Genomic DNA, 23690 nt, shown 5'->3' on the forward strand with positions numbered 1-23690 from the left:
TAAACTCAGAATAAATACGAAAAGAAAGCTCTGCCTCTCATCAGCTGATGAAGCTGTTATCGCTGGGTTTCTTTCTAGGTCCCAAGAGAGATAAGAAGTTATTCTTAGAGCCTCAAGTTTCTCTAGGCCGGTAACCCGCTTTCCCCCATGGAGCAAGATCACACTGGTCTGCTCTTAGCACAGACTGATATAGTTCCCTCCCTGCTCCATGAAGATGCTCGTAGCATTGCAGGCTGGGAAATCAGTCACCCTCACACTGAGAACAGGGCCCCAAAATTACACCATGGGAAGGGGAGGTTCTCAGCTCCTCCGTGAGAATCAAGGCCTGACACCTGTAACTTCAGGAGGAGTTAGCTTGGCATAGTCCTTGCAGCTGAAAGGGCTGTTGACATATGGAGCTGCACTTGCTTGATACCAAAGAGCTCATGTGAGAGGCCCCCTTTGGGTAACTAAAGCAGGCTAAAATCTACTCACAATGTGAAGCTACACAAGGCTCTATACATTCAAATAGCATATGGGACAATTTTTCAATTCATACCTCTAACTCAGTGATAAAAACCAGTGTCAAGCCCACTAGAGGAGACATGTACACAAAAATGCATACAAATTTTCATATGAACTTAAAAAAAAATCTCAAAGTTAGGAGCAACTGAATATAAGATTGGAAAATGAGAAACTGCGGGAAACTGAAATTGACACACAATGGACATGTGTGTAGAGAGACTGGACTGTACGTGCTGAGCACCTATGCATGGTGGAATTCTTTTAGGCTATTTTCTTTGATATAGGGATGGGGGAGAATTTCTCCCCGAAACTTCAGGGGGCCGAGTGCCAACGTGTTCGGCCCCCCAAAGTAGTTTCAGGGAGAAATTCTCCGCACCCCCCCACCCCCCGCACCTCCCCGGGACGGGACTTACCTTTCCCGAATGTCCCTCCCAGCGGTGGGTCCCGGCGGCGGTTTGTCAGGTCTTCAACAGGGGCAGAGGCGGCAGCCGGTCTTTTGACCGGCTGCCACCGCCGCCATTCCAATAAAAGTTAAAAAAAAAAAAATGCCCCCGCGATAGGCTACGTGACGATTAACGTAGCCTATCACGGCTAGATTTGCAAAGTCAGCCATGATAGGCTATGTAAATCGTCACGTAGCCTATTACGGGTAACTTTAAAAAAAAAAAAAGCGCGTACAGCTAATGGCGGCCCCCATAGGGAGCCTCCATTCACGTTCCTTATTTGGTCGCTGCAGTCTACGTAAAGATTTACGTAGACTACAGTGACCAAATAAGGAACGCGAATGGCGGCTCCCTATGTGGGCTGCCATTTGCGTACGCACTTTTTTTTTTTTAAGTCACCCGTGATAGGCTACATGACGATTAATGTAGCCTATCACGGCTGACTTTGCAGATCTAGCCATGATAGGCTATGTTAATCATCACGTAGCCTATCATGGGGGCGTTTTTTTTTAACTTTTTATTTCGCAGCTGGGCGAGGCGAGGCGCCTCCTCCCCGGCCTGAATTTCAGACGGGCGAGGCAGGAAGCCTCCCCCCCGGCCTGAAATTCGGCCGGGCGAGGCGGGAAGCCTCCCCCCCCGGCCTGAACTTCGGGGGGAGCAGCGAAGCGCCTCCCCCCCACCGCAAACAAGCTGCGAGACCAGGTAAGTGGCTTTCCTGCACCCCTACTTTGATACTGTTTTATTTACAATACATTTTATTATTTTATAGTTTACACTCTTTCATTCACATAATCAAGCTTTATCACTCGCAGTACAGAGTGCTTCTCTGCTTCTCTCTATGACCAGTAAATTGCTTTCTAAACGTCCTCTTTCTTTCTAATTCATGGAATTGTGGGTGGACATCAGCTAGAGAGCAAAAGGCTCAAGACTCGAAGTGAAGATGACCAAGCATGCTGTAGAGTGCATTATCGTGCCTACTGCATGGCAGTGCAGGCAGCAAAGAAGGTAAATTTTGCTGCCTCCATTGCGTCCTCATGTAGCCATCCAGCAGAGCTCTTCCAGGTGGTCCAGCGGTTGTTAACATCTTCCCCAGTAAATGGGGCCCTGGCCCTGTCGAGGACACGCTGTGACCTTTTTGCATCACACTTCGAGGACAAACCCGCTTGTCTCCGCAGCGACCTTGATGCTGTTGTAAGCGCAGTTCCAGTCGAGGTGTGTGATACCACCATCTGAACGATTTTGTGGGATCAGTTCCAGTTGTTACGGCCTGATGATGTGGACAAGATGCTTGCAATAATGCGACCCACCACATGCCTTCTTGATCCCTGTCCCTCCTGCCTAATAAAAGCTAGCCAAGGTGGTATGACTGGGTGGGTCCAGGGAGTGATAAATGCTTCCCTGTGGGAAGGGGTGGTCCCTGCTGTCCTTAAGGATGCAGTAGTGCAGCCACTCCTGAAGAAGGCCAATCTGGACCCAACGTTATTATACAACTACCGCCCAGTCACAAAGACCCCTTTTCTAGGGAAGGTGCTTGAGAGGCTTGTGGCGGACCAGCAGCAGGCACTCTTGGAGGATACTGATTATCTAGACCCATTTCAAACTGGGTTTCATCCTGGTTACAGGAGCGAATCAGCCTTGGTCGCCCTGATGGATGACCTTTATCAAGAGAGGGACAGGGGGAGCGCAACCCTGTTAATTCTGCTCTATCTCTCTTTGGGTTTTGATACCATCAGCTATGGTATCCTCCTGGATCAACTCCGTGGGACGGGTATTGGAGGCACTGTGCTACAGTGGTTCTGGTCCTACCTATTGGGCGATAGAGAGTAACATTCAGAGAGTAACATTGGGTGACGATTCCTCATCCCCTTGGCAATTGAACTATGGGTACCACAGGTTACCACCTTGTCCTCAATGTTGTTTAACATCTATATGAAGCCGCTGGGAGCGGTCATTGGGGGATCTGGAGCTAAATGCCATCAGTATGCTGATGACACACAGCTCTATCTCCCTGTGACTTCTGAATCAGGAGAGGCTGAGTGCCTAGACTCAGTAATGGGCTGGATGAGGGCCAATACACTGAAGCTGAATCCTGGCAAGATGGAAGCCCTATGGGTGAGTGGTTCCCGGGTCTGGGAGACAGGCTAATTGCTTGTTCTGGACAGGGTTGCACTCCCTCTGAAAGATCAGGTCCGTAGTCTGAGGGTACTCCTAGATCCATCATTGTCACTGGAGGCCCAAGGGGTCGCAGTGACTTGCAGTGTCTTTTACCAGCTTTGGCTGGTTCTCCAGGTACAGCCTCTACTGGACAGGGATAGCTTGACCACGGTGCTACAGGCATCAGTAACCTCAAGACTGGATTACTGCAATGCGCTCTATGTGGGGTTGCACTTAAGGCTGGTGCGGAAGCTGGAGCTAGTGCAGGATGCAGCAGCTTGGCTGTTGTCGGGAGCTGCCCCTTTTCAGCGTGTAACTCCTCTACTGAGGGAACTGCACTGGCTTCCTGTTCGCTACCAAGCCAGGTTTAAAGTATTAGTGCTAGTGTACAAAGCTCTAATGAACTTGGGACCACGAGACCTGAGAGGGCACCTCCTTCTTTACCAACCTGCTGGGTCACTGAGGTCATCAGAGGGCATGTTCCTGGTGGTTCCACATAGACCTATGGCCGACTTGGAGTCCACCAGGAAAAGAGCCTTCAGTGTGGTGGCCCCCATCCCAGGAATTCCCTGCCTTTCGAGGTCAGGCAGGCACCAACGTTGTGTTCTTTCTGGTGCCTCCTGAATATGTTTTTATTTCAAGAGGCCTTTCTTGCATGACCAGCTGTGGTTTGTTAAATTCTACTTTTGGGGGTTTGTCTTTTAAAAAATGTTTTAACTTTGTAAACCTGCTGTTTTATTCTTTTGCAGTGTTGTTCACTGCTCCAAAATCTTCTGATGTGGAGCATTATATAAATTTTGTAGATCAATAAAATAAATAAATAAATAAAGGTTTATGTGTCAACAATTCTGTGCCATATCCATATGAGACATTCTAGCCCAGGTCAGGAAAGGAGGGAGTGTGAATGGAGACTGAATGGTTTCATTGCAGGAAGGCCAAATGGGGGCGCTTTAGCATGTGCTGAATAATGCCAACACCGCAGTTACAAAAGATGGACATGGGCCAATGAAGAGGGGCATCAGCAGATGTGTTAATAACAAAGGGCAGCACTTTACGACCACGGGAACAACCTGGAGAGGTGTTGGCAAGCTAGAAGAATGTGTTAATCTGTCAGTAACAACCATCCATCTTGGAATAAGGGACATGGTGTCTTATCAGCAAGGAACACATTGAACCCCTCTTGGATGCCATAGGGCCCAGCAAAGAAAAGGAGTATAAACCCCGGAGTCTGGCAGTGTCCAGGAGGGGTGTGGTTGCATCTGGATCCTTGTATGTGCACATACCATCAGTACCCCTGATCCACGGTACACGTGTCAATTGCTCTGGCCAAGGACTTGGAGCACGTGGTGAGTACGTGTTGGGCAGAATTCAGGGAATAGGATTTCACCGTCCAGGGCATAGAGAAGGCTCAGTGATCCTTGCACTGTCATACTCACTGCTTTGGAGGTTTTCATGCGGACAGCAGGTTCTGGCATGAACCTGGCTGAAACGGTGTGACTGTTACACAGTCAGCAGAGTGCGGCTTGAGCTTGGCTGCGGGGAGGCTGCGTAACAAGCAGGGACTAAATGTATACGTAGCTATTTAATGCACCACCTTTGGGAAACTGCGTTGTGCCCAAGGAGGGTGTAGTTCCTTGTTGAGGTACTTGTAACTCAGTGTGTAACTAATAGATGTACTGCCTTTGAAGCCTCAGATACTTTACAGCTCTGGGGATGCTCAGCTGTTATTTGTATCTTTATTTTCAACAAATCCCTTTTTCTTTCTCCTCCACTGGTTGTGTGTGTCCTATCTCCACCTCATGAGACGCCAAACTCTTCAGCCTATTGAAGTATCTCATCAGCACACCACTTCTTGAGCCCTGAGGAAATGGCTTGGAATGCCCCCAAACGTAGACATACTCTACCTGATTAAATCTGCTGGGCCATACAATGGCATCCTCACGAAGGAACACTTTGGCTGAGGAAGGCTTTGGGTCTGTCTTTCCAACTTTTACTTTCCGAAAGGTCTGGTTTGGGAATGTGACCCAGTTGATAATATCAAACCCAGCTATTATGTTCCCATTTTCATCAAAGGAAATATTTTCCCCAGCATTGTTGATGAAGCAGGTCCCTCTCAGAAACTGGTGGAGCTAAATGGGGGAGGAGGGAAATCTCGTCATTATATATCCTGTCTGGTAATCATTCACACTTGAGAATGGTGGTTAATAGTCCTACAACACAGTCCGATTTGTGTCTACCGATACTTAAGTCCCAATGAGTTCAATTGAGCTTACTCCCAGGTCAATGGGTATAGATTGCATCCTTAAAAGCTGTATCGAGGCTGACAAGAGTTAAGCACTGTTAACGCTAGAACGTAGTATTAGTATGATTGTTGTCACCATCATCACCATCACCATCACCATCATCATCTATTTGCTAATTTTAAGCACTGCTTAGCAGTTCTTCAGTTGACGTTTTCAGTGTCATTTACAAAAATTTAAATTATCATCGCCTTCCTCCTCCTCCTAAACATCAAGACACAGTGACAATGTATGCTGGCATGGCAAAAGACTGGGTGGGGGAGGTGATCTGTTGCTGAACAGAGAAATAACTCAGCACCAAGTGAACCTCCCTGGGGAGGAAATTCCAAAGCTGGAGCACCACAACTAAAAAGGCCCTGTCTGTGGTCACGACACCTCACCTCAGATGGCACAGGTAGGACACAAAGTAGGGTCTCAGAGCCCTTTCGGAATGGACAGATACATGTGTGAAATGCAGCAGCTAGGCTGCTAACCCATGCGTGGTATCAGGACCATATAATACCAATCCCGAAAGACCTGCACTGGTTGTCAGTTTGTTTCTAGGCTTTGTTCAAGGCATTGGGTTTAACCTTTAAAGCCCTAAATGGCTTAATGCCTAGGTAGGTAAGGGACCACCTGGCTAATTATGAACTTGCCCTGTTATTAAGATTTGCAGGACAGCTTCTCCTGACCGTTACCCATAGAGCCGTGTTTGCAGGGCACACATGAAATATCTTTCTCCTGTTTTTCTCCCGAACTCTGGAATACACTCCTCCCTCAATACTTTATTTAACCACCACTCACTTGTCAAAGAGTCTCAAGAGGCAGCCATATGTATGATGCAGGGTTGGGGAATCCCATCTGACCACAGAGGCATCAGGAAGGGAGCTAGCACTTTTCCAAAGCTCCCTGCCTCCTGAGAGAAGGTTGAAGACTCAAGGGAGAATCTGAGCTGCAGCCTCAAGGGACACTTGTGGAAGCCTCGGCTCATTTGGAGGTGTTTCTCTCCCTTTCTCTAATCAGGGAAGGATGAGATTTAGAAAAGCCAGTGTGCAACTCCTTAAGGTGCCAGCTGAGTCCTGTGTGTGTGTGGCGGGGTGTGTGTGTGCCTGCATGTGTGTATGTGTGTATGTGAGTCCATCAGTGAGAATAAGTGTAATGGGGGAGACACAAACATGCTGGGGCACATTCCAACTTTGCTGGGGCCCACACAGTTTGGACTGTGGTCCCTCTGACTGCTCCCATGCAGCCCCCAATGTAGTGGTCCAGAGCCAATTTGTTTCTTGGGCTGGAATCCTACCCCCCCCCCGGGATAATGCTTTGCCGTTCTCCAGATGTGGGCAACTGCTTCAATATGGAGGTGCTGGGGGATTGCCCACTACCGGACCCTGCATGGACTAGAGAATGTCAGTGGGAATGGTCACATCCAGTGATACCATGACCCAAGCCCCATCCATTTCACCTTTCTCCATGCTGAGAGAGTTATCGAAATCCATCACTATCTCAGCACTTTGAAAAGGACTTGGATTACATCAGGAGGAGCCGTCCAAGTCAGTTGCCTCCTTTGTGTGCCTTTTGCAGCTCCATCAGGGATGACTAACATAGCAATTAGATCCCACCCCAGCCTGAGTGAGGAGTTGAACCCATAGACGTACCTGCCATGGCTGTTTAAACATGAGATTCCTTCTCACTCCTTCCATCTTTGCTCTCCGTTTTGACTCTGATGAATATATGGCCTGCAGCACATGGGACACAGCATAGACAGCGTTGTAGATGCTGTAACTGTGGCCAGTCATGCTCATCTCAAAAACAGACCCAGGAAGAGTCTCCAGTTTCTCCTCCCCAGTGCAGGTTTCCCCAGCTTTCTTGTCTAAAGGGGGGTTCGGGAAAGAACAGTCAAATGCCTCTTCCCAGAAGATCCTTAGAAATCCATCTTCTTTCGCTGAGGTGGGGTTCCTTATCCGAAGAAATCTCTGGAATCCCCAAACCTCCTTTGAGTCAATGGCAAAGTATATGGCACCATGGATGAAGTTTATGCCCCAAGGTCTTTGAAAGGGAAAGGGATCTGAAATCCATTTGAGCTGTCATAATCCAGACTTTGGCCTTGATTGGTATATCCTCAAATTCTGAAAAGTGGAACAACGCTCTTAAAACACTAATGGTATGAATTTCACCCTGAATGACCAAAACATTCATAGTGCTTCCCATGACAGCATTAGATGTTTGAAACCATTCTTCTGCTGCATTAATGATGTTACCAGAAAATGATAACTTGAGCATTCCTTCCAGGAACTCAAAGCAAATACCATGCTTTGAAAATATGGGAAGCACATTCTGCACAAACGTCTCTCCATTATCATCATCAAAGAAAATCACTCCAATCCAGAACCATCTGAAATGCAGCAGCAACTTGAGAATCCCCATATTCTGACTGGTCCCATCTGGGAACATCTGGTGGAAGAAAACTGCTTGAGTGTTGTCATTCATCACTGGAGCAGAGCCATATATGAACTTAAGCAAAAAGAGTAATGAGAAAACTTAAGAGACATACTTCCTGAAAAGGTTGCCCAGTGGTACAGTTTTACTCTTCATCCTGTCTATATCTTGAATTTTGCGACTCATTTAAAAATTACGTTGACAAGTGGGCATGTGCAGCCAACATTTCCAGAATATTCTTACTGCCTAACAAGACTGTTGTTCAAGATACCAGCCATGATGCAAGAGGAGACTTACAGCTAGGGATGGAGGTGAAATTCATTTGGCTCACATTTGTTCTGAATGTGAACTTACCTAATTTCTTACTTTCAAACCAATATGCAAACCAAAACTCAGTTATCCTTTGAAATTCACAGTTCTCTTGAATTTTTAGGGATGTACAAATCCCTTTCCTGGCTCCACGCCAGGGCATCCGCGGTGGGGGAGAGGCGCTCCTCCCCCCCCCAGAATCCTCTCCAGCTGTCTCTGCTCTGTGGTGGCTCTGGGGAGCCGCTGGCCAGGGCCGGCCGCAGCCGGAGTTCCGGCCGTAGCCAGGCGGTTGCTGCCGCAAATGGCAGCCATCATAGCAGCCACCATTAGCGTCCTTGCAAGCAGCCGTGATAGGCTATGTAAGTATTTACGTAGCCTATCACAGTAAAGGCAGCCACGCAAATGGTGGCCACTATGCCATTTGTGCCCCTGCTGTTTGCCGTGATAGGCTACGTAAATACTTACATAGCCTATCACAGCCACAAGAACGCAAATGGCGGCTGCTGCAGCCCTGCTGTGGCTGGCCGGGAGACCAGCCAGAGCCTCCGCTGCTGGAGCCACCGCCAGAGCTGCCACTGCCGCATCCTCCTCAGGTAAGTTCTGTCTCGGGAGGATTCTGCGGGGTGGCGAGGGGCAGGAGGCCGTTCCACCACGGATTCCGGGGGGCCGGATTCTAAAGAATTCTAAAGAATCATGCCTCACTGGAATCTGTAGAGGAATTCTCTGACATCCCTATGAATTATGCAGTGGAGCTCTCCCATTAAACATGGATTCAATGATGAACATATTAGGGAAAAATGCACAATAATGTATATGTTAGGTGAAATAACATTCACAAATGCTTGCAAAACTGTGTAAGGAAAACTTATTTAAAAATGCACAAATGTGTACCACTTTTCATGTGAACTTATGCAAAATTTTCAAAGTGTGGGACAAACTAAACATAAACTTGGGGGGGGGGAAGAGAGAGAGTGCGAGAGAGAGAGAGAGAGAGAAAGAGAAACCTAAAATCACAGATTCATCCAACCTTACCTGAAGCAATTTGAGAGGCTCACAGAGGGGACCTTTTCATCACCCCCTCCCCAAATACCTGGAATGGCAGTATATGAAGATACGGTATCATTCAAACACAGGCATTACACTGGAGCATAGTGGATGTGTACTTGGAATTTCAAAAGGTTTTGACAAAGTCCTTCACCACTTAGTAGACATGGAATAAAAAGGTGGGTTCTTCTTAGAGCTGGATGGCCTCACCTCCCTCTGCGCTCACTGGGTGCTTTCCAAACTGCCTCTGCCGCCCACTCTTGCTTGCCACACCATGTGCAAAATGGTGGCTTGGCATTTTCCAGAAATGTAATGGTGCACACATACCGGCCATAAAGGGGACATTTATGCAGCATTACGTTCACAAGTGGACCGTTCATGCCTGTAATGTTGCATAAATGGCCCCTTTACAGCCACCGTTTACATAACATTACATTTCCGGAAACCCCTGAGCTGCCATTTTTATGCAAAATGGCAGCTTGCTAAGGGGACAGGAGACCGCTGGGCATTTGTGGGGCACACGGCACTCGGTGCCTGGGTCCAGTAAGTGTGCAGCAGCTCAGCAAATGGGATCTGGGATGGAGTCTGCCAGACCCCACCCTCCTCTAAGACCAGCACAACATCCCTAGTTCTTATGGATTGATAAATGATTAAAGAACAGGAAGCACAGAAAAGGAATAAATGAACCATTCTCACAAAGGAGGGATATAAGAACTGGGGTTCCCCAAAGATCTTTGTACACATCTGTCCTAATTATGTGAAGTTTGAGGTGAGCTGTGAGCTGGCCAGGTTTATGGATGATACCAAATTATTCAGGGTGGTTAAAAAACAGCAAACAGCAAAAACTTGAGATGTATCTCTGCAAACTGAGTGAAAGGGCATTAAAATGGTGAAATGCAGTTCAATGTATGTGTAAAGTAATACACTTTAGGCAAACATTATTAGTAATGTCACATATGCACAAACTGGGCTTTAGCTGGTGATGATTGATCGGGAAAGGGATTTGGGGGTCTTTGGCTGATAGTATAATGAAAATGACCTGTAGTGTGGCAACTGTGTGTGTGTATGTGTGAAAGAGAGAAAGTGTGTGTGTAAAATTGCAGATTCCATGTTATGGATCATTAGGAAAGGGATCAAAAATAAAAATGCCAGTATTGTAATACCTTTATACAAATCTATGGTGTGCCCACACTTGGAATACTGTGCACAGTTTTGGTTTCTGCACATCAACAAGAAAACTGTAGATCAGGAAAATGTGCAGAAAAAGGCTCCCAAAATGAGTAGAGGCAGTCCCCATAGAGGTTACAAAATCCATAGAAATTTAATTAGGAAAAAAAAAAGACCAATGAGGGGACATGATATAGGTGTATTATAGGGGAACAGTTGTGGCCCTATGTTAAAGGTCAGTTGGATTAATCCAATTATGCCATTATAACCAGAAATGGGGGGGGGTTTCCTATGGGTTATACTGAGAAAATGTCCCCACAAATTGATCTGAAACATTTGAGTGCAAGAGAGGAGGGTTTGAGGATGGTCCATGCCTATATTGAAGGAGAAAGGACAAGTAATGGCTTATGTATTTAAGTGTAAAATTTGAAGAGTACCCACAAACAGTTTGAGAGGGTGTGGCTGTAATTTTTGCAATACAGTTACATGGATTGCACTTCGTAGTCACAAGTCAGTATTTGTACAGTGTCTTTTGGAAAACAGTTTGTCATATTAGAACAGGAAGAAGGTGCAGTTTGTGCTGTACCTCCCAAAGAATTATACGGTGTTTGTCATTTTTTGGTTTGTTTTTGATGTGCATCTTTCATCCCATTTTAGCTTATGGTATTTCATGAGGTTGTATTTGAAGGATGGGAGTCGGAATAGAATAGAGTACGAATGCAGCCTCTGATGAAATGGCAGAATCTCAAGCCTTTCTGACCCTGATGAGTCACAATAGGGAGATTTAGGGATGTCAGAGAATTTCGCCACGAATCTCGGGGAGGCCGGATGCCAGCGCATTCGGCCCCCCGGGATCGGTGGCGAAACAGTCTGCCCCCCCGCCCCCCCTGGGATGGGACTTACCTTGGGCGAATGTCCCTGGCGGTGGTGGTTCAGCGGTGTTTCATCGGGGGCGGGGGTGGCGGCCAGTCTCCCCGGCTGCCACTGCTACCATTACAAAATAAAAAAGTAAAACACACACACACACACACACACCCGTGATAGGCTACGTGACGATTACGTAGCCTATCACGGCTAGATTTCCAAAGTCAGCCATGATAGGCTATGTAAATCATCACGTAGCCTATCACGTGTGACTTTGGAAAAAAAATAAAAGCGCGTACGCAAATGGCGGTGGCCCATGGGCGCTGCCATTTGCGTTCCTTATTTTGGGACGTCTAGTCTACGTAAAGATTTACGTAGACGACAGCGAAAATAAGGGCAACGCAAATAGCGTTCCCTTATTTTCGCCGTAGTCTACCTAAAACTTTACGTAGACTAGACGTGCCAAAATAAGGAACGCAAATGGCGGCGCCCATGGGCCGCCGCCATTTGCGTACGCGCTTTTGTTTTTTTTTTCCAAAGTCACCCGTGATAGGCTACGTGACGATTAACATAGCCTATCATGGCTGACTTTGGAAATCTATCCATGATAGGCTACGTTAATCGTTACGTAGCCTGTCACAGGTTTTTTTTTTTTACTTTTTCTTTCGCGGCCGGGGAGACGGGGCGCTTCTCCCCGGCCTGAATTTCGGCCGGGCAAGGTGGGGCGCCTCCCCCCCCGGCCTGAATTTCGGCCGGGCGAGGCAGGATGCCTCCCCCCCCTCGCCTGAACTTCTGGGGGAGAAGCGAAGCGCCTCCCCCCACCGCGAAAAAAGCTGCGGGACAAAGTAAGTCCCTTTCGTACATTCCTACTAAAACAGTGAATCAAAAAGGGACGGAAATAACGCCCACTACGATATTTGTGGTCCCCTTTATTCTCGCCGTCATTGTCTACGTAAATATTTATGTAGATTAAGACGGCCAAAAATAAGGAACGCAAATGGCGGCAGCCATAGCTGCCGCCATTTGCATACACGGGTTTTGGGGTTTTTTACCCAGAGCCCTCCACGGCCGGAAATCCGTCTGCGGACCACTCTGGCCTGGGCCTGGCCGGCTGCTCTGCGGAGCTGCCACAGAGCACAGCCGGCCATTGAGGATTCTCCCCCCACCACCATCAACATAATCCGCGGAAAGGTGAGTGACTTTCACACATCCCTAAGGACAACTCAGTCCAGGAGTCCAATGGACTCCCCCCACTCATGCCTTCAAGCTGTGCTCGCTGAGCTGCTGCCCCCACTCCCCCCACTCTTTCCAAACCACCCTCACCTACCCTGAGCTGTCCTCCAGCTCCTGTTGTTCCTGTAGTCACCATTTTGCAAAAAAAAAAATGGCACCTTGGGAGGTTCCATAAATCCAATATTGTGCACATAGCAGCCATAAAGGCACCATCTGCACGATATTACAGGTGTAAATGGACCATTTTACCAGAGTAAATGGACCACTCTAGGATGTAAAATGGACAATTTTACTGGTGTAAATGGACCATTTTACAGGTGTAAAAAATGGACCACTCTAGGATGGCTCAGGGCCCGTGAGCATGGCTCGGCAAGCCTCAGGGGCCATGCGAGTGGGTCTGGGGAGCACACAAATGGGGGTAGTGGCTTGGCGGGCACCTGGAGGACCCGGATTGGGGGGGTCGCATCCTTCCATCTCTACCAGAGACATGTTTTATTTTAAGGAATAACCCACCTTTAGGGGACATATCACCACTGGACTCCCTCCCCTCCATTTTAATGGAGGGTAAGGGGAGGCACGATATAGGTGTACAGCAATTATGCATGGTGAGGAGAATGTGGATAGGGAGACTTTTTTCTCCCTTTCTCAGAATACTAGAACCCGAGGTCATCCCATGAAGCTGTTTGGTGGGAGATTCAGGACAGATAGAAGGAAAAACATCTTCACAAAGCAGTGAAAGCACATCCTTAAACTATGGAGTTTGCCACCATGAGACATAGTGATGGCTGCCACTTGGATGGCTTTAAAAGGGGGTTAGACAAATCCCTGGAGGAGAAGGCAGGCTTAGTGGCTACTAAGCTTGATGGCTATGTGCCACCTCTAGTACGAGAGGCAGTGAGCCTATGTACGCCAGTTGCTGGGGAACATGGGTGGAAGGGTCTTGTTGCGCTCATGCCTTGCTTGAGGGTTCCTGGTCGACAGCTGATTGGCCATTGTGTGAACAGAATGCTGGACAAGTTGGACCCTTGGTCTAATCCGGCATAGCTCTTATGTCCTTGTGTTCTTTTGGTTTGTTTCTTGAGAGATGCACTTCAAATTATTACTTTTTATCATTTGGATTTTTGTTTTAGATCTTCTCCCACCTCACCTTTCCCTTCCTTGTTTATGAAATCCTATGCCTTGTTTTAGAAGTTGCTTACCCCCCCCCCACATGCTTACAAGTTCTGGTGGGCTGAGGGTAAGGATTTCAAAGAATTCTGCAATTGATTCAAATGAGTTCACTTTTCTGTTTTATGTGAGCTGTGAGAATTCCACAGACTTGTAGACCAGTGTTGTTGTTGTTGTTTTGCACTTTGGAGAGGGATTTGCACAAATTCACACTTGCACTAATGCTCATTAGTCCAAATGGGTTGAAATTCTTGTACATTTCTAAAAAAAAATATATAAATCTGATTCCATAAATGAGGGGGTGATGGAACAAGAGACACCTGACAATCTTCCAAACACAGATGGAATGGATTTAAGAAAATCTGGTTCTCCCTAGCTGGAGGCACTGCATCTGCATGCCAGTTTGGGGACAGCATCTTTCTGGGCCAGCAGTTGACTTGCCCTCCTGTGGGGTTGTGGAAACCATTGGGACCTGGTTTCATACATAGGTGAGATGGAAAGCAGGACCAGTCCACCCACCTGGCTGGCACTAGGGAAACAAAGACTGTGTGGAATCCACTCCATCGGTATTTTGTGGATTGTCAGGGGCCTTTTGCTCTGTCGTCAGCATACAGACAGATGCAAAAATCTTTGTTTTTGTCATGCCGAAAATTACGCAAATAATTCCGTAAGAGGATGTGTAAGAATTTTCATAATTTAGCTTAGTATGCAGTATTTACCATATTATCCCCCATTCCATTCAACATTTCCTCAGCAGCAACTTGCTTTTTTTCAAGCAATAAATATGCATAAATTTCAGGAAAGTTAAAAAAATATTATGAAAGTCCACGGACTCTGCGCAGCCTGAGGGGCCCCTCTGCAACAGATTCTGCAGGTCGGATTCTTGGAAATCTAATCCAAGCACGCTTTAGTCCATCTCGAATTCCTCCAGCATCCCTAGCTGGCACTCTACTTAATTTCCTAAACACCTTTTTTTTTTTTCTTCTTATATTGCTTTGTCTTCTTATATGGTAAGCCTCCTGCCAGGGACTGTCCTTTTTGCTGATTAATTGTAAGCTGCTCTGGGAGCCTTTTTTGGCTGAGGAGTGGGATACATATATTTCTAATTGGTTAATCAATTAATTACATTTTACACGTAGACATTTTAAACATCATGGGATTCCATTAATAATGACATTTTGTTTAACAAGTAGTGTTAAAGGATTTCCGTGTTCAGTCAAGCTCCAAAATGCTAGGTGATCTCTTAATGGCCATCCTGTTAAAATACATGGGATGTTTTATTTAGGCAATATGCATATGAATAGAATCCTCCCTTTCAAGGATCACTGCCTTGTTGTGGTGAAGGGGCTTGCGTAACTCAGTGAAGCCATAAGCTATGCCGTGCAGGGTCACCCAAGTCGGACAGGTCATGGTGGAGAGTTCTGCCAAAATGTGGTCCACTGGAGAAGGAAATGGCAACCCACTCCAGTATTCTTAACAACAAAACCCAATAGAATGTATCACAAGGCCAAAACATATGACGCCGGAAGATGAGCCCCTCAGGTTGGAAGGTGTCCAATATACTACTGGGGAAGACCAGAGGGAATTTCCAAGTAGCACCAGAAAGAGTGAAGTGACTGGGCAAAGCCGAAAGGACACTCAGCTGTGGATGAGTCTGGTGGTGAAAAGAAAGTCCGAAGCTGTGAAGAACAATATTGTTTAGGAACCTGGAATGTCAGATCAATGAATCAAGGTAAGATGGAGGTGGTCAAACATGAGATGGCAAGATTGAACATCAACATCTTGGGAATCAGCAAACTAAAATGGACAAGCATGGGCAAATTTAATCCAGGTGACCATTATATCTACTTCTGTGGGCAAGAATCCCTTAGAAGAAATGGAGTAGAACTCATAGTCAACAAAAGGGTGGGAAAAGCAGTACTTGGGTACAATCTCAAAAATGATAGAATGATCTCAGTACGAATCCAAGGCAAACCATTCAACATCACAGTAATTCAAGTCTACAACCCAACCACTGAGGCTGAAGAAGCTGAGGTTGATCGGTTCTATGAAGACCTACAACACCTTCTAGAACTAACACCAAAAAATATGTCCTTTTCATCACAGGGGATTGGAATGCTAAAGCAGAAAGTCGAGAAATAACCGGGATAACAGGCAAGCATGGACTTGGTGTACTAAATAAAGCAGGACAAAGGCTAATAGAGTTTTGCCAAGAGAACACGCTGATCATAGCAAACACTCTTTTCCAACAGCACAAGAGGCGACACTACACATGGACATCACCAGATGGTCAACATCGAAATCAGATTGATTATGTACTTTGCAGCCAAAGATGGAGAAGCACTATACAATCAGTAAAAACAAGACCTGGAGCTGACTGTGGCTCAGATCATGAGCTTCTTATTGCAAAATTTTGGCTTAAATTGAAGAACGTAGGGAAAACCACTAAAGCATGCAGGTATGACCTAAATCATATCCCTTATGAATATACAGTGGAGGTGAAGAATAGATTTAAGGGATTAGACCTGATAGGCAGAGTGCCTGAGGAACTATGGACAGAGGTCCATAACATTGTTCAGGAGGCAGCAACTCAATCCATCCCAAAGAAAAAGAAATGCAAGAAAGCAAAGTGGCTGTCTGATGAGTAGGGATGTATGAAAGTCACTTACCTGGTCTCGCAGCTTTTTTCGCAGTGGGGGGGAGGCGCTCCGTCCCTCCCCCCCAAATCCTGGTTGGCTGGCTCCGCAAATGGCGGTGGCCATGGGCGCCGCCATTTGTGTTCCTTATTTTGACATGTCTTAGTCTACAAAAATATTTACGTAGACTAAGATGGGGAAAATAAGGGGAACGCAAATAGCGTAGACACTATGCTATTTGTGTTCCCCTTATTTTCGCCGTCTTAGTCTACGTAAATGTTTATGTAGACTAAGACGTGTCAAAATAAGGAACACAAATGGTGACGCCCATGGGCGCCACCATTTGCGTACGCATATTTTTTTCTTTTAAATCAGCTGTGATAGGCTACGTAAATCTTTACGTAGCTTATCATGGTTTTTGGTTGTTGTTTTTTTTACTGGAAATGGCTGCAGCAGCAGTCGGTCGGAAGACCGACCGCCTCAGCCGCCACCGCCAAACTGCCGCCGAACCTCCGCCGGAGCCACCACCACCACCAGGAAGATTCACCCAAGGTAAGTCCCGTCCCAGGGGGGCGGCGGGGGCAGACCGTTCTGCCACCAATTTCAGGGGGCCGAATGCACTGGCATTCAGCCTCCCCGAGATTCGTGGCGAAATTCTCTGACATCCCTAGGTGGAAAGAATACACAGAAGAACTATACAGGAAAGATCCTAATGTCCCTGATAGCCATGACAGTGCAGTCACTGAACTTGAGCCGGACATCCTAGAAAGTGAAGTCAAGTGGGCCTTTGGAAGCATTATTAAGAACAAAGCTAGCAGAGATGACAGTATTCCAACTGAGCTATTTAAAATCCTAAAAGATGATGCTGTTAAAGTGCTGCACTCAATATGACCACAAATTTGGAACACTCAACAGTGGCCACAAGACTGGAAAAGGTCAGTTTACATTCCAATTCCAAAGAAGGGCAATGCCAAAGAGTGTTCAAACTACCGTACAGTTGCGTTCATTTCACAAGCCAGCAAGGTTATGCTCCAAATCCTACAAGCTAGGTTTCAGCAGTATGCGACCTGAGAACTACCAGAAGTACAAGCAGGGTTTCGAAGAGGCAGAGGAACTAGAGATCAAATCGCCAACATTTGCTGGATCATGGAGAAAGCAAGAGAATTCCAGAAAAATGTCTATTTCTGCTTCATTGACTACGCTAAAGCCTTTGATTGTGTGGATCACAACAAACTGTGGCAAGTTCTTAAAGTGACGGGAGTCCCAGACCACCTTACCTGTCTCCTGAGAAACCTGTACAAGGGTCAAGAAGCAACAGTAAGAACCAGACATGGAACAACCGATTGGTTCAAAATTGGAAAAGGAGTACGACAAGGTTGTATATTGTCACCCTGCTTATTTAATTTATATACAGAGTACATTATGAGAAATGCCGGGATGAATCACAGGTCTGAATTAAGATTGCTGGGAGAATTATCAACAACCTCAGATATGCAGACGATACCACCCTAATGGCAGAAAGCGAAGAGGATCTAAAGAGCCTCTTGTTGAGGGTGAAAGTGGAGAGTGCAAAAGCTGGTTTGAAACTCAACATTAAAAAAACTAACATCATGGCATCGGGCCCCATCACTTCCTGGAATATAGAAGGAGAAGAAGTGGAAGCAGAGACAGATTTTACTTTCTTGGGCTCTGAGGTCACCAAAGACGGTGACTGTAGCCATGCAATTAAAAGATGCTTGCTCCTTGGCAGGAAAGCTATGGCAAAGCTACACAGCACAGGAAGAAGTAAGAATCTTGCCAACAAAGGTTCATATAATCAAATCTATGGTTTTCCCAGTAGCAACATATGGCTGTGAGAGCTGGATTATAAGGAAGGCTGAGCACCAAAGAATTGATGCTTTTGAACTGTGGTGCTGGAGAAGACTCTTACGGGTCTCCTGGACTGCAAGGAGGTCATATCAGTCCATCCTAAAGGAAATCAACCCTGACTACTCATTGGAAGGACAGATACTGAAGCTGAAGCTCAAATATTTTGGCCACCTAATGCAAAGAGAAAACTCCTTGGAAAAGACCCTGATGCTGGGAAAGAGTGAAGGCAAAAGGAGAAGGGGACGACAGAGGATGAGATGGCTAGTTAGCATCAGCGATGCAATGAATATGGACTTGAGCACACTCCGGGAGAGAGCAGAGGACAGGAAGGCCTAGTGTGCTGTGGTCCATGGGGTCACGAAGAGTCGGACATGACTGAATGACTGAACACAGCATAGAATCCTATGCTGTGGTTAGTTCTAGCTGAATCACTGGCTTGGAGCTGAATGGCTGTCAGTGCCAGAGCTAAGTCCCAAATTTGTCTCTTCAATGGAATAGACTCAGGATGTCTATACAACTGAAGCTATCATGCAACTGAAGCTACTCTTCCATTTTACAAATACCCAACTGGCAAGCGATGTGTGATGTGTGAACCAGGTCACTCGTTTGGGTATGGCATGGTTCAGGAATGCTTTTGACTCTAAAAATATCTTCTGATGACGTGGACTGTGTCTGAAAGCTTTATGCCGTAATAAATGCCTTACTCTTTAAGGTGCCACAAAACTCCCTGCTGCCTGTTACTAAAAGCAAATGTAGCTGTGTGGGCCAAAAGAAACATTCCAAAATCCATACTTGAGCAATAACATTTTTAGATCAAATATGGATCAAGGAACTCTTTCCTTTTCACATTTCTTTTAATGAATTTTATGCTAAGGACTTAAATCTGCCACACAAACCCTGTTTACTTAGACATAAATCCCATTGAGTCTAATTGGACTTTTTCCCAAGTATACACGATAATTTTGAATCATTGGAGCCACTTGCATTCTTCAGTCTGCCCTTTTACTGTGTTTGAGAATGAGCGTATGCCAGTTGCTTACTTGTGACATGGGACGGTAGCTTCAGCTGCTGAGACTCCATGTCTTTAATCCAGTGGACAGACAAATCAGGAAGAGTTTTGTCCACCACTCTGCCACTGACTGTCATCCAAGGCAGTGTAGAAGCTGGAACAAACTACAGCATAGCATAGCATACCATATGAATATTGCCCAAATAACCGTTTCCCAGCATTTTGGAGATGGGGTGAACATGGAAAGCCCTTAACACTACATGTTAAACTAAAAGTCTTTTTTTTTTTTAATTAAATAGTAGTAAGAATAGTTTCTTGCCTCACTTGGATCAAGAATTGATGAATGGACAGCATCTCAACATTTCCACAGGCCATTTAACCCTTGTATTACAAATATATCACTTAGCCCGAATTCATACTTGTCATACAGAGACATAAACTTAAAAAAATACTTGGTTAGTTCTTCATAAGCAACATATCATAGAGATTTGTAATGAGGCTTGCCACTTTCTATCTTCAATCCGCATGACCACATTTAAAAGGCAGGGAAGTGTGGTTTGCTCACCTTCCATGTCCATTCATACAACTTACCTGTGGAATCTTGTAGATGCCCAGGGGGGTTGCCATGTGAAGGCAGACTTCTGAGTTAGGTCCCCCAATGAGTCCAACTAGATTGCTGTGGATGTCGCATTTGTAGTTAGGGATGAATCTGTTCCGTGTGGAAAGAAGTTCCATTGAAGCAAGAATAGTCCAGCTTGCAAGGAAAAGGCTATTATAGATGTTGAAGCCCAAAGTGATGTTGGGCAAGATCTGTGGATTTTCATTGATCTCCTTTACTGCAAAGGCCAAGGCCAGGACATGCTGGTAGTTGTGAGTCAATACCCTAGACAAAATACAGCTGATGGCTGCTAACATGGGACCTAGGATGTGGAGATAACTCATCTATCTTCTCCCCACTAGACAAGTTGAGGGGGTGATTGAGGTCTGTGTGTGTAGGGAAAAATTCATCTGTGCTGTAACCAGGCCTGAAAAGGAGGCAGATTGCTGGCTTTCCTCTGTTCATGAAATCCTATGGCACTATAGGTTCCCTTAGAAATCTAAGAAGAGGAGGAATCTGTTGGAGTCTTAATACTTTGATTCTCCATCTTTTGCTCAGCCTGTGTGTGTGTGTGTGTGTGTGTGTGTTTAGCCCTATTCAGGGCTGTGTTTCCACATGCAATTCACTCCAAGTCGGCTGCATGTTGAGGTTGTTAGGAGAGATGACATCGTGGCCATCCAGCAGCCACCCCGGACCTTATGGGGGGGGAAACAGATTTCCTGGGACATCTGAAGTCCGATTCTTTTCCTCCAGTCGGGTTCTCCCTGATATAGTTCCTGTGTGCCCCACACCTGCATTGACCTCAGCTATGCAAGCTGCCATGCAAGCTCTATGCATGGTGTGCCTTGCAGTGAAACATGACCCCAGTCAATGGGCGTTTACTGTCTCCTGTCCCTGTGATTCCCAGCACAAACCAGTTAGTATCTACTCATGGAATCATCAGGTTGGCAGGGGCCAACAAGATCATTGCGTCCAAACCCCTGCTCAATGCAGGAAGCCTGATTCCCAGGTGGTCTCCCAATCCAAGGACTAACCAGGGCTGACCCTGCTTAGATTCTGAGATCAGATGAGATCAGGCGCATCCATCCCTTTGCTCGCAAGCAACATTGTGCTCAATGAGGCTTCTCTCCCAAATGCCCACATAGGAAGCAATTCATTTTCACCACCCCCATTACAGTGCTCAAGTGCAGCAACAGGATGCAAAGATTGGGGCTCATTACGAGGCTGCTCCTGCACACATCTGAAGTAATTACTTCTAATTTGCACCTTCATTACGGAGAAAGGAGGGAAGAGCCCAGAGGGGGAGAGCAGCCCCTGCCACTCAAATGATGTTTGCTACACCCCCCCCCACACACACACACCCCACCTGGAAGTATGTTAGGAGAAGCAACTTAAAATGGGGCAATGCACACTCCTCTGGAGCCCTGCCTGGACAAAAGCAGGTCCTAGAAAAATGTGAGTAAGCCACTCTTTCCTTCTCCTTCCATTGTTGTGGAAACAGGTTCAGTTGTTATGCCTGAAAGTGATATGTGCACAAAAGGAAGAGGGATGCCAGGTCCACCCCCCATGCCCTTGAACTTCCCATGTTGAGCAGGGATGTATTTCTGGGGCTTTTAGCTGTGTTCATTGGAATGCAAGTAGGAGTTTCCATGGGAGCAGAAACCTTGGTTTATTGGGTTTCCTGATCACACAAAGACATGTTAAATTCTGCAGATTTTCCTCTTCACCATGGGAAGATTGAGGATGGAGGGGGTGGGACATTTGAGGATATTGGGCATGGGCCAGTTCATGTGGTCCTTTCCCTCTTACTCATGGGCTCATTGAGTCATGACACCTGAATAGGGCTTTAATAAATCTTATCTCACAGAAACTCCATAACCCTGCAGTGACCCATCTCTCAGGGAACTGAACCTTGAGTGAGTGATGGAACACCTGAAACTTCTCACCGCTTGGAAGGTGGCCTGCATACCCACACATAGCAATAATATACTCAGCCATCCAATTAATACGGTAGTTCCATATGACTTAAAATGCTGACATTTGGTACACATGCAGTCCATCTTCTACAAAACTTGAAAAAATGTCTCCCTCCCCCCTTCATACTTTGAAAACACCAGCACCAGGGAGGTGTAGCTACCCGTTGAATGGAATGCTTGTTGGAGTGTCATTGACCTTCCATGCACAAATCTGGCCCTTTCAGTTTCTCCCACATTCTTCTTCTTCTTTTTTTTTAATGACAAACAACTCAAGTTATTTATGTCCTGAATGTGGAGAACTAATCAAACTGAAATGGAATGGAATTCTCACCCATCCCTACATGCACCATTCTTTATGTTTGAGACAGTGCAGAAAGTTCTTATTCAGCAGATTTGTTTGATTGGCAGGAAAAGTAAAAATGACACTCCTTACTCCATTCAGAAGAACGAGTGGAAGATCAGACTCTGACATGACTTGAATATATGAGTACATGCTGGTAACACTGAGCAGTTAAATCATCATCATCATCATCATCATCAAAAATAACAACAATAGCAACAATTTTATTGATTTACCACATTTGTATACTGCTCCTCATCTAATCAGATTCCAGAGCAGTGAACAACAAGAGATAAAATGAGCAAAAGATAAGAAGATAAGAAGAAACATGATATTAAGATAATATGAATATACTTCAAGAGGTGCAATGTCAGATATTTCCCAGGCCAGTGAAGCAACAACCACTTGGGCCAAATTGTCTGAGAATATTATCTGGACTGATGCATTATATGATTAAAAATATCAACTACCACAGAAGGTCATCAAAGAGTTCGTGAGAGGGCTGCTTTTCAAAGGTACTTGGACTGGAAAACATGTAGATCTGAGAAATAATGCCACCAGTGATGACGTCTCCTGCCTGATGATACTTGTGAAGAATAGGAAGAGGCTCACGAATGGTGCATTTACCAAGAATAATCTTACATTGCACCTGAGGCAGTACCACCAAGACTACCATCACCACAGATATTACTTTCTCATAAGATACTCTTCCTTCTTTACGCCAAGTTGCCTTTTCCCACATTGACATCTGAGTGTCCCTGACTTGAATGACAGCACACTGGTTTGCTCTGTATAAAGTATCTCTATAAAGACAAGAACAGCATAAGTAGCTCTGCTGCCTGCCTTTGTCCCCAGGTCTCAATGGCACACAGGATATTAATTGCATTTTTTACTCTAAGTTTGTAATTTTCCACGTGATCACTGTGACTACTTAGGGAATTTAAGAAAGTGTTGAATTATCATGGTTATTTTGATAATTATGGAGGAGATAATCAGCTACTTTGAGTTACATGTTCTCTAAAACATTTTAGAATATAACATGTTGCTCACAATTTAGCAGAAGTCTTCTTCTGTAGGATAGTGAGAGGCACTCTGGTTTGGCATGCATGTCCCACAGCAAAATTAGGACACCAGAAAAAGAAACAAACAAAAAAACACAAGTCTTTAGGGAGAAGTGTACAAGAAAACAAACAAACAAACAAACAAACAAACAGATTACACTGCCTGTATTTACAATAAAAAATAATAATTGCAAGCTCCAAATTTTGCCAATTGTCAAAATGGGAATACTTTGATATTCAAGTGTAAAATGTAAATTATCAGAGAGTCGTTAAAGTTTTCCTGTTTTGTAATACTGACTCATGAAGTCTTCAGTCCTTTCTGTTTAGCTCCACCATGCCAGTGTGCAAATATATTCATCATGAATATGGACAGATGAATCAGTCAATGTCAGTTTGTCTCTCAGTATCTCATTCTTTTCCATCTTATGTTTATTCCATCTTGATTCCAGAGGTGGGCAGACTTTAATTTTTACTTGAAACCTAAAATCCACCAACTGCAGCCAGGTGCAAATTACTGGTGTGTGGGGATTTATGGGGGAGTGGGGCATGAAAACAAAGAATTAAAGAAGAAAGGTCCCTCTGAGTTAGAGTTTGACTAATA

The 23690-nt window shown here is 45.5% G+C and overlaps 1 pseudogene; it reads right to left on the bottom strand.

The window, feature by feature from the left end:
- Positions 1-40: 40 nt before the first annotated feature.
- LOC146342553 (vomeronasal type-2 receptor 26-like) lies at positions 41-20029 on the bottom strand (annotated as a pseudogene).
- Between the last annotated feature and the right edge of the window lie 3661 nt (positions 20030-23690).

The sequence above is a fragment of the Heloderma suspectum genome, chromosome 6 (assembly GCF_057233095.1).
Source record: "Heloderma suspectum isolate Gila_16-S chromosome 6, 16-S_ref, whole genome shotgun sequence".
NCBI classification, from domain to species: domain Eukaryota; kingdom Metazoa; phylum Chordata; class Lepidosauria; order Squamata; family Helodermatidae; genus Heloderma; species Heloderma suspectum.